The sequence below is a fragment of the Diadema antillarum genome, unplaced genomic scaffold, assembly GCF_040938485.1.
Source record: "Diadema antillarum isolate AM-2024a unplaced genomic scaffold, OU_Dant_1.0 seq00001324_RagTag, whole genome shotgun sequence".
Classification (NCBI taxonomy): domain Eukaryota; kingdom Metazoa; phylum Echinodermata; class Echinoidea; order Diadematoida; family Diadematidae; genus Diadema; species Diadema antillarum.
Window position 1 is genome coordinate 899,607 of NW_027272095.1, and position 8,321 is coordinate 907,927.

The 8,321-nt window shown below is 36.2% G+C and overlaps 1 long non-coding RNA gene across 1 annotated transcript; it reads right to left on the minus strand.

Moving 5' to 3' along the window:
* Nucleotides 1-1,758: 1,758 nt before the first annotated feature.
* On the minus strand, nucleotides 1,759-7,717 carry LOC139708278 (uncharacterized). The gene is made up of 5 exons (XR_011709333.1): nucleotides 7,413-7,717; nucleotides 5,713-5,889; nucleotides 3,859-3,939; nucleotides 2,818-2,902; nucleotides 1,759-1,886 (listed from the first exon to the last, which is right to left on the minus strand). It is a non-coding gene; the product is annotated as an uncharacterized lncRNA (long non-coding RNA).
* Between the last annotated feature and the right edge of the window lie 604 nt (nucleotides 7,718-8,321).

Sequence of the window (8,321 nt, forward strand, 5' to 3'; positions counted from 1 at the left end):
TACTATTGTACATTTTACTCATTGATATAATGATGTTGATACTATGAACAATACTTACTAGGATTTTAGGATGCAAACGTATAAACTATATAACATATCACATTTGTGGCACAGACACTATGGGGCCAGGTGTGCCAGGAAAATTGAACTGAAAGGAAGATATGCAATCGGCCACAAAAAAAAAAAAACATAACGACGACAACAACAATAACACAATACACAGAAACAACAGAATTTGAGGAAATGCACTCAGACAGATACTGGACAACGAAGAACGAGGAAAAAGGAGCAGGGAAGAATAGAGAAGGAAAAGGAGAGGGATGGAAAAGGTCTGTGGACACACTACAAAATCTCAAGGAAAAGTGAAACATGACGGGTTTTTTCATTGAACAGAATTAACTGGTATATTTAGAAAACAAATATTTTTTGAGTTTATACCTAAATGTAATTAACTTCACAGATTCTTTTAGATCATTATCTAAGCTATTCCAAAATCTGGGTCCGGTATAAACAAATGTATTTTGAGTGTGCACAGTTCTAACTAAGGGAAGATGAAATTCTTTAGATTGTCTAGTGGGATAGTTATGTACGTGGCTGTTACGGTGAAATAAAGAATAAAATATTTTGGGTAGATGATTGCAGTTGTAATTAAACATAAATTGACCAAGTTGAAACAAATACAACTCTTTTATTTTCAGAATTTTGTGCTCAAGGAAAAGCTTGTCAGTATGTGCTCGGATATGAAGGTTAAAAAATGGATATGAAGGATATGAAGGTTATTAAATGGTTTTCTTTTTTTTTCGAACACTTTTTTTTTTTGTAGAATACTTTGATTCCTTGGGTCTTACAGTCCAATTTTCATTTCTTAAAAACTCTTTACACACTCTTCACTTTCAACTCTAATAACTTTTGAAAGGGTAGTGCTACCTCTTTTAGAGTTGGTATAAATCATGGTTAGAATGTGTTCATAGAGCATGACTAACTCCAGCTTTATCTAGTAAACCCTTCTCTGCTTATGCTGCGGAATTGTACATTCTGTTTTTTGTAGTATTCATTGCACAGGTAACACAGCTTGGTAAGATTAAGCGCTTGATTAGCTCATAAATGTGTACTTTTGAGCCTCTTTCCTCAGTAAAGATTTTTTTTCCATAGTATGTGTTTTCTTTTCTAAATTTATATAGGTTAGGAGGGTTTATTTGAATTAATCTGTATATCATTTTAAAACTCTAAGTCTGCTCATTCGGAAAATTTATGGCTGGCGACTTTTTTTTTTAGGTTTTGAGGTGCAAGGTCACTTATATACAAACATGCACTCACACACACACACACACACACACACATACACGCACACACACAAACACACATGCACAAACACAAATACTCATAAAATGTTGCATTGGGTTTTTTCGGTGATTTCCTAATTCTTACGACAAACAGTACTGTACAGTGGATCTGGGCCCCCTGGATCATCCCGTTTTTCCAGTCGGCCAATACTACGAATCTCGTTAGCTGCAATGTACAGTGGATTATTGACCATTGAAACCTCCTGGTCTCCTAAGTTGTCAGTAGTAGAATTTTCATTTACTCTACAGTACAGTGGATTATCAACCATTAAATCCTTCATAGCTTCCAGGTTGCCATCAGCAGAAATTTTGTTAGCTCCTCTGTACGGTGGATTATCGACCGTTGATGTCTCCCTGTCTCCCCAGTTACCATGACAACAAACTCCGGCACTGTGAGAGCTTGGTGCTTGCAGTGCTTGGTTGGTCTGTCCACGTGTCGAATCGGAGATCGCAAAGTTGTTAATGCTCGCTGAGATATGATCATAGCCGACTTGCCCGTCCAGGACGTGTTGCTTCGAGTCAGAATCTACCTCATGGCGATTCCTAATAATCATGCAGGGAGCCAGAAAAAAAAACGGGCAATGAGATCTGTTGGGTCAACTCTAAGACCATGTTGCTGAAGCTAAAGTACACTGTTGACGCGCTGGATAGCATAGTTACCAGAGGCGTATCCACAGAGGGTCGCAATGCCTTTATTTTCAGTTAAAACGATAGAAATAAAAAAAAAATTGGAGTGGGGTGCGTGCGACTCCACTTTAATTTTGCGAAAGCGCCTCCCCTTTACGGAATTACTGGATCCGCCCGTGGTAACTGTAACTGTGGCATTTCTCGTTCCATACTGAATTCTGAAATGCCCATAGACTTAAAATATGCAAGCCACCAGGTTCCCGTACGGAACGGATTGCAAAACATAAGTAAAATAATGATTATCATGATTATGCCCCAGTATGCTGCACAGTGTTGCGATTCACCTGTTACCAAATCATTGTTTCGTTTTAATAAATGGATGATTAAATGCTATTAAGGCCCAATAATGCAACTTGTATATCAAAACGATAAATTACTGACGGGGAAGTGGCGGAGATGGTTCCTATTTGGAAAAAAAAAATATGCCATCGTAAATATATGAAGAATTTGTTCGCAAAAACCGAAAAGTCCATATTTGCCAAATGGAGATATTTGTGATTAAAGGTCAAGAAAAATAAAGAGAATAATAAGAAAATGTTTGCTTCTTTTGACAATAACTTCAAAAATGTACATTTATATGTAGTGACCAATATATCATTTAAAAGGTATCATTTTGTACTTTATGACAGAGAGCGTACTTCAAAATCTTCAAAAATGGACTAATCGGTTTTTGCGAATAAATTCTTCATATGTAGGTTTGTTAATTGATTTGGATGACTGATCTAACGTGCCATGATATCACAATTACTGACACAAGAAATCTTAAAACCAAAATTAGCTCACATACCTTCGTTTTCGCACAAAGACATATACAGCAGCGGGAATGAGGAACAGGAACAGCACAGCGACCGTCGCACATGCACCAGCTATGACTGCTCACGTACGGGGGGGGGGGGGGGGGGGGGGGGGGGGGGGGACAAAACGATACCGTTTTTAAACAAACGATCAGCCCTCTATAACCGTCATTATCAGATTAAAGTCTCTCCTCCCCCCCCCCCCAATTCTTTTTAGACCTGTCAAGCCAAATGTTAAGTATTGGTAAAATGAGTTTCTCGGAAGAGTAATGTGAGTTTATGCAATCTTAACATTCGATTCACCTTGGCCTTCCCAAAGGTAAGGCTTCTATCCAGACAGTGGTAGATGTATATCAAGCCCATTTTGTGTCCGTTTTATTAAACTCCTGACTTTAGAAAAATGTCACGTATGTTAAATGATAATTTAAATTATTCATCTTTGGTTTCATACATGTGCCACAAAGGCATAATTATGTTTGCAGAAAGTAACACAAACAGATTACAAGTAAATGAAATTATTCGATAGAAAAAATCATATTTTCGTTGATACGAATTATATAATGCACATCTTGATGTTCATCGTGAAAGTCATTGAAATCAAATATATTGTATCTAATACACAATCTTTAACATTTAACTTTATTCGACTGCTTACTAGGCATCAATGACAATGATTGGCTTGGGGTTGTTGTTACATCTTCAACGGAAGTAGACAAGGTCGATGTCAAAAATCCTGGATAGGGAAATAATCATTAATGATAATTTCAAATGCTCTAGCAAGTGTTTCAAAACCCACAGTTTAATACTTAGTAATTGTACATGTATTTGTCATAAACAATCATTAGATATAAAGCAGTTAGCAATAGGTTAATATATCTGAAGAAATTTAGACTTTTCCGCAAAAACAAAAAAATCCTTGTTTTTATATCTTCGTCATTTAGATACAATACAAATAACTATTTCAAGAATAAGCTGACACATCTTCGATAAAAGCTTTCATACATTTATGTTTTTTTCGATGTATTAGGGCATACCTGTTTTTGACAATGTCGGTGGACTTTCACTACCAGTCGTTATAAGGAATGGGGTCGTTGAACTCGGCAGAATTCCATTGGCTATAAAAAGAGAAAAAGGTTTTATAAAACAATGTACCATATGTCCCCCCAAAAAATTACAACGGGACTCTCCGCAATGATATCTTTAGAAACAGTGAATCAATCCACTACAAATTCAGGGTATAAAACTATTACTCATTGCTAACATCTTACTGAAAACCACATTCGATTTGTTTCAGTGGTCAAAGGAAATGAGGAATTTTGGAGAGGATGTCAAGAATCCCTTCCCTTCCAGTTCTGTCTATTGCTTTCACATACAAAAGCATTGAAGTGCTAAACTTGGAAAATTCAGACTCACCACATGATTTACAACATTCCACATTACCCTGTGACCGCTTAACCAAATTGAATAGAGGTTTCTGCAAAATAGAGCTAATATGTTATATTAAATATTTTTTTAAGACCCTGAAGTAGCATTTAGACTGTTTAATCATATTGGGTGTTATCAATGCGAAAATTTGATTTTCTTTTTTGTGGACTTACTGTAGCAATATTACCTGCGACTCGGTAAATGAAAGAGGTATCATACGAGCACTATCATCACAGCACTAACTGTTGAGGTTCATAGCCTACATTTATTCATATCCAAAGAAAAGACAAAAACTGATGACTGATTAACAACAGGACCAGGCAACATTTGACCCGCACCACGTTATTCTAAAACAGGGAACAAATATTTTGTCTAAGCTCGAAAGTCTGCAGAATGAGGACATTAATCGGAGAAACATTTTTTTTCTTTTCTTTTTTTTGGGAGGGGGGTGTTTGTGTGTGCGTGTGTGTTTTGTGTAGGTGTGTGTGTTGTTGTTGTTCTTTACTTGATGAATTAAAAGTAATAAATCTTGGGTACATTATTCCTGATTTCAAAGCCTTGGATGTTTTGGTAAAGGAAACGTATCAGCTTATATCAATCAGGCTACTTAGACTGATGTCTGTTTTTTTTTTTTTCTACATAGTTGATAGCATTCAGAATTTATTATGTTCTCATAAATCCAATTTACTGGCTGATCCTGTGCAATAAATAGTGTCTGGCCTTTGTTTTATTTAAGTTTGAGGCATCACCTATCTACTTACAAGTGCAAGGTGTGCAGAATATACTTATACCAAAATTCACTATACTAACAACTGATAACCGGATCAGCATTCTACGGTGACTGTTGATATGTCAGAATAACCCGCCTGTAGAAGCTTCATCCTAATTAGTATAGAGTTACACGCTGCCCTGTACAATATGGTATAGAACTGTACGGAAGTAAATTGCAATCTATAGATATGTTGTGTTACCCATTAGTTACGAGCAAAATGTTACAAGTTCCTCGCAGTTTTCTCTTTCTCTTCAATTCTGATTTTTCTATTTTCTTTCAAGTTATTTGTAAATTATTTTTGTCTTCGAATGCAACTGAAATATTGCTTGAAGGTCTATTTACATTCATCATTTACGATACTCTGATTCACTTACATCATTGCAATTGTACAAATTTATTATTTCATGGCAGATTATCGTGTTCTAGAATGAAAAATAACAATGACAGGTAATTCAGCTTATCCTTTATAAACATTGGAATCATATTTGGATTTCCATTTAGGTGGATTTTGGATTCCAGATCTCTCTTGACGAGATACTTACTTCCTCTCTCTGTCTTTTTTTACACATTTGTATAGATTATTGCAATTGGTTGGCTTGCATTGCATGAAATTACACGTCTCTTTTGAACAGATTTTACGCAGGTCTACACTTTTCCCAGGTATGAAATAAAATGGTTCAGTACCAATTACCTGAACACGAGGAATTGGGTTTGCTCCATGTGCCATCCGCCTTACAATAACTCACAGGAACTGTAGTGGGTAGAAATCCTTCCGCGCAGGTATAAATCGCCTGCCCTCTGAATCTACTCGACCTTATCGTGAAGTTTGCTTTGTTAACTGCATGCGGATCTTTGGAACAATTTACGGCTGTACTTGGTAAAAATCAGAAAGATCTAGTTAGTTTATTCCGAGATATCGAGTTTATAGCTTATCTTTGGTGTTGTAAGTCATCATGGATAGAATGTTATCAAAACTTCAGAAGTTTGCGTTGTTGACCTTTATTTGTCTTTTGCTTCCATTGGCAACCTGAGGCGAATAATTTGTTGCATGTTTTGTTAATGGTGATTCTCTTGGACTTTTCAATTTCTTTCTTCGTTTTCATTTACCATGCAAAAGAATTAGTCAATCTATGGAAATTGAGCAGGCTCAGACGCATTCTTTTCTGTGTCCATACATATATTTTTTTGTTGTTGTTAAACTTCCTTTTTGCTGTCTCTCTTTAACTTCTGTCTTTAATTTTCCTATTTATTTCAGTGCTACATTTCATTTTAAAAACTTTGCAATGTTGTGTAGGAAAAATAACAATATTTCAAGACATAGATATGCAAAGGAAAGACGACAGTAACTCTTACACCATAAACAAAACCAAAGAAAATATATTGTCATTTTGTGTGCAATTGAAGAGTTTGTTCGCAAAATCCGATAAGTCCATTTTTGAAGATTTTGAAGTACGGTCTCTGTCATAAAGTACAAAATAGTACCTTTTAACTCTTTATGTGCCACGTTCGCACGTCCGACTCAGTCGACGGCGTGCCAACTTCGCATATTCTGCTCAACAAACACAGCCGCCAGAACCGATCGATAAATCGCTAACCCTGCGGTACAATCAAAGCGTTTCTCGCGCTTTTGTTCCTCTCACATACGGCTTGCATTCTATGTGGTAGATGACTATCAAGCGGTGTTCCCAACTAGATTTCGCATGTACACTTTAAGTTTTTGTCACTAGTTTATGGGCAAAAGTCATTCCTTTACAGTAATGTAGCAATTGGTAATTCAAAAGAAAAATTGAGAATAGAATTGTTATACATTGTATATGGAAGCAAAGTTTGGCATTTCTCTTTAATTTTGCTCAATATTATGTCCAGCTTAACAGAAATTTGTAGAAGTTATACAGATTGGAAAAACATAATTCTTTCTCTAAGCATGACTATCTTCGTGTCTCAGAATAACGTGGCACACAGGGGGTTTCCACCATGGCACAGAAAGAGTTAAATGATATATTGGTCACTACATATAAAGGTACATTTTTGAAGTTAGGGTCAAGCGAAGCAAACATTTTCTTTTTATGCTCTTTATCTTTCTTGAGCTTTAATCGCAAATATCTCCATTTGGCAAATATTGACTTATCGGTTTTTGCGAACAAACTCTTCAATTGATACTTCCGTGCAATTACATATTCATAATTTTTGCTCATAGCAAAATGATATTTTTTCTTATGTAGAGAAAAGCTGATAATATCATTATCATGGTGACATAATCATAGGTGACTCAAGCCTGTTTATATTTCCTTTTTCCTAATTCTGTAAACTCGCGTGTGGCACACTATTTTCTATAAGTATGTTAAAGAGTAAAGAATTAGCAATGTATATATGCTTAAATCTACGGAGTACCTCGGCATGAAGGTCTAGCAGCATTCCAACTCCCATTTGTAAGACAGGTGATTGATGCGGACCCGTTCAGCTGGTAGCCAGGATCACATCGGAAGTGAACCTTGGCACCATCGAGGAATGAAGACGTATCGTCAGGCGCCCTCGCACCGTGAGCTGGAGCTCCAGGGTCACCGCACATCACCAGCCCTAGGCGGACGTCGGAGTGAAACGGAATTGACTATGAATTATGCATCGTGATTTCGTGGACTTACTACATGTATAGTTCGGATATATTTACAGCTTTCGTCATTACGCCATTGTTGGAGTGTTACGTTTGCAGTGCAAATGAAGAGTGCTTAAAAACAACAGCAATAACAACCAGATATCCATGAAGGTATTAACTGAATTTTCTTGTTCAATTAAAATTAAAAAAAATAATAAACTAGAAATGTCGCTATGGCGAATGCCTCCACCATAATGCATGATTCTCCCAATAGATGTATAGTACAATGTCTTCACAATGTGTGATGACAGTTTCACATAACTGGCAAAATAATGAAATGACAGGTTTGTCAGAAATATCTTGAATGTTCGCTTTCCTTGAACTAAGTTCGCTATAATTGTCTATTAAAGAGTTCAGGTGCATGTATTTGGGGAATTGAGGATTTTTACCTAACTTCTGAGTGACCCTTTTATAAGTTTATGCATTGATTAATGTTAAAGGTATGAAGAAAGGGTATTTTAACAGTGCAATATAGATTTTTTGCATTTAAACCTTGCCTTGACCCTTAACCTTTGACCTTTGACCTTCTGGCAGGGAATTTCCAAGAGAATCCCCATTAGGTAATACGTGTACATAATCAATTTATTGTAAAGTGAATTTTACAAATGACAATGCAAGCATTGCATATAGGTATATATTAGTATATG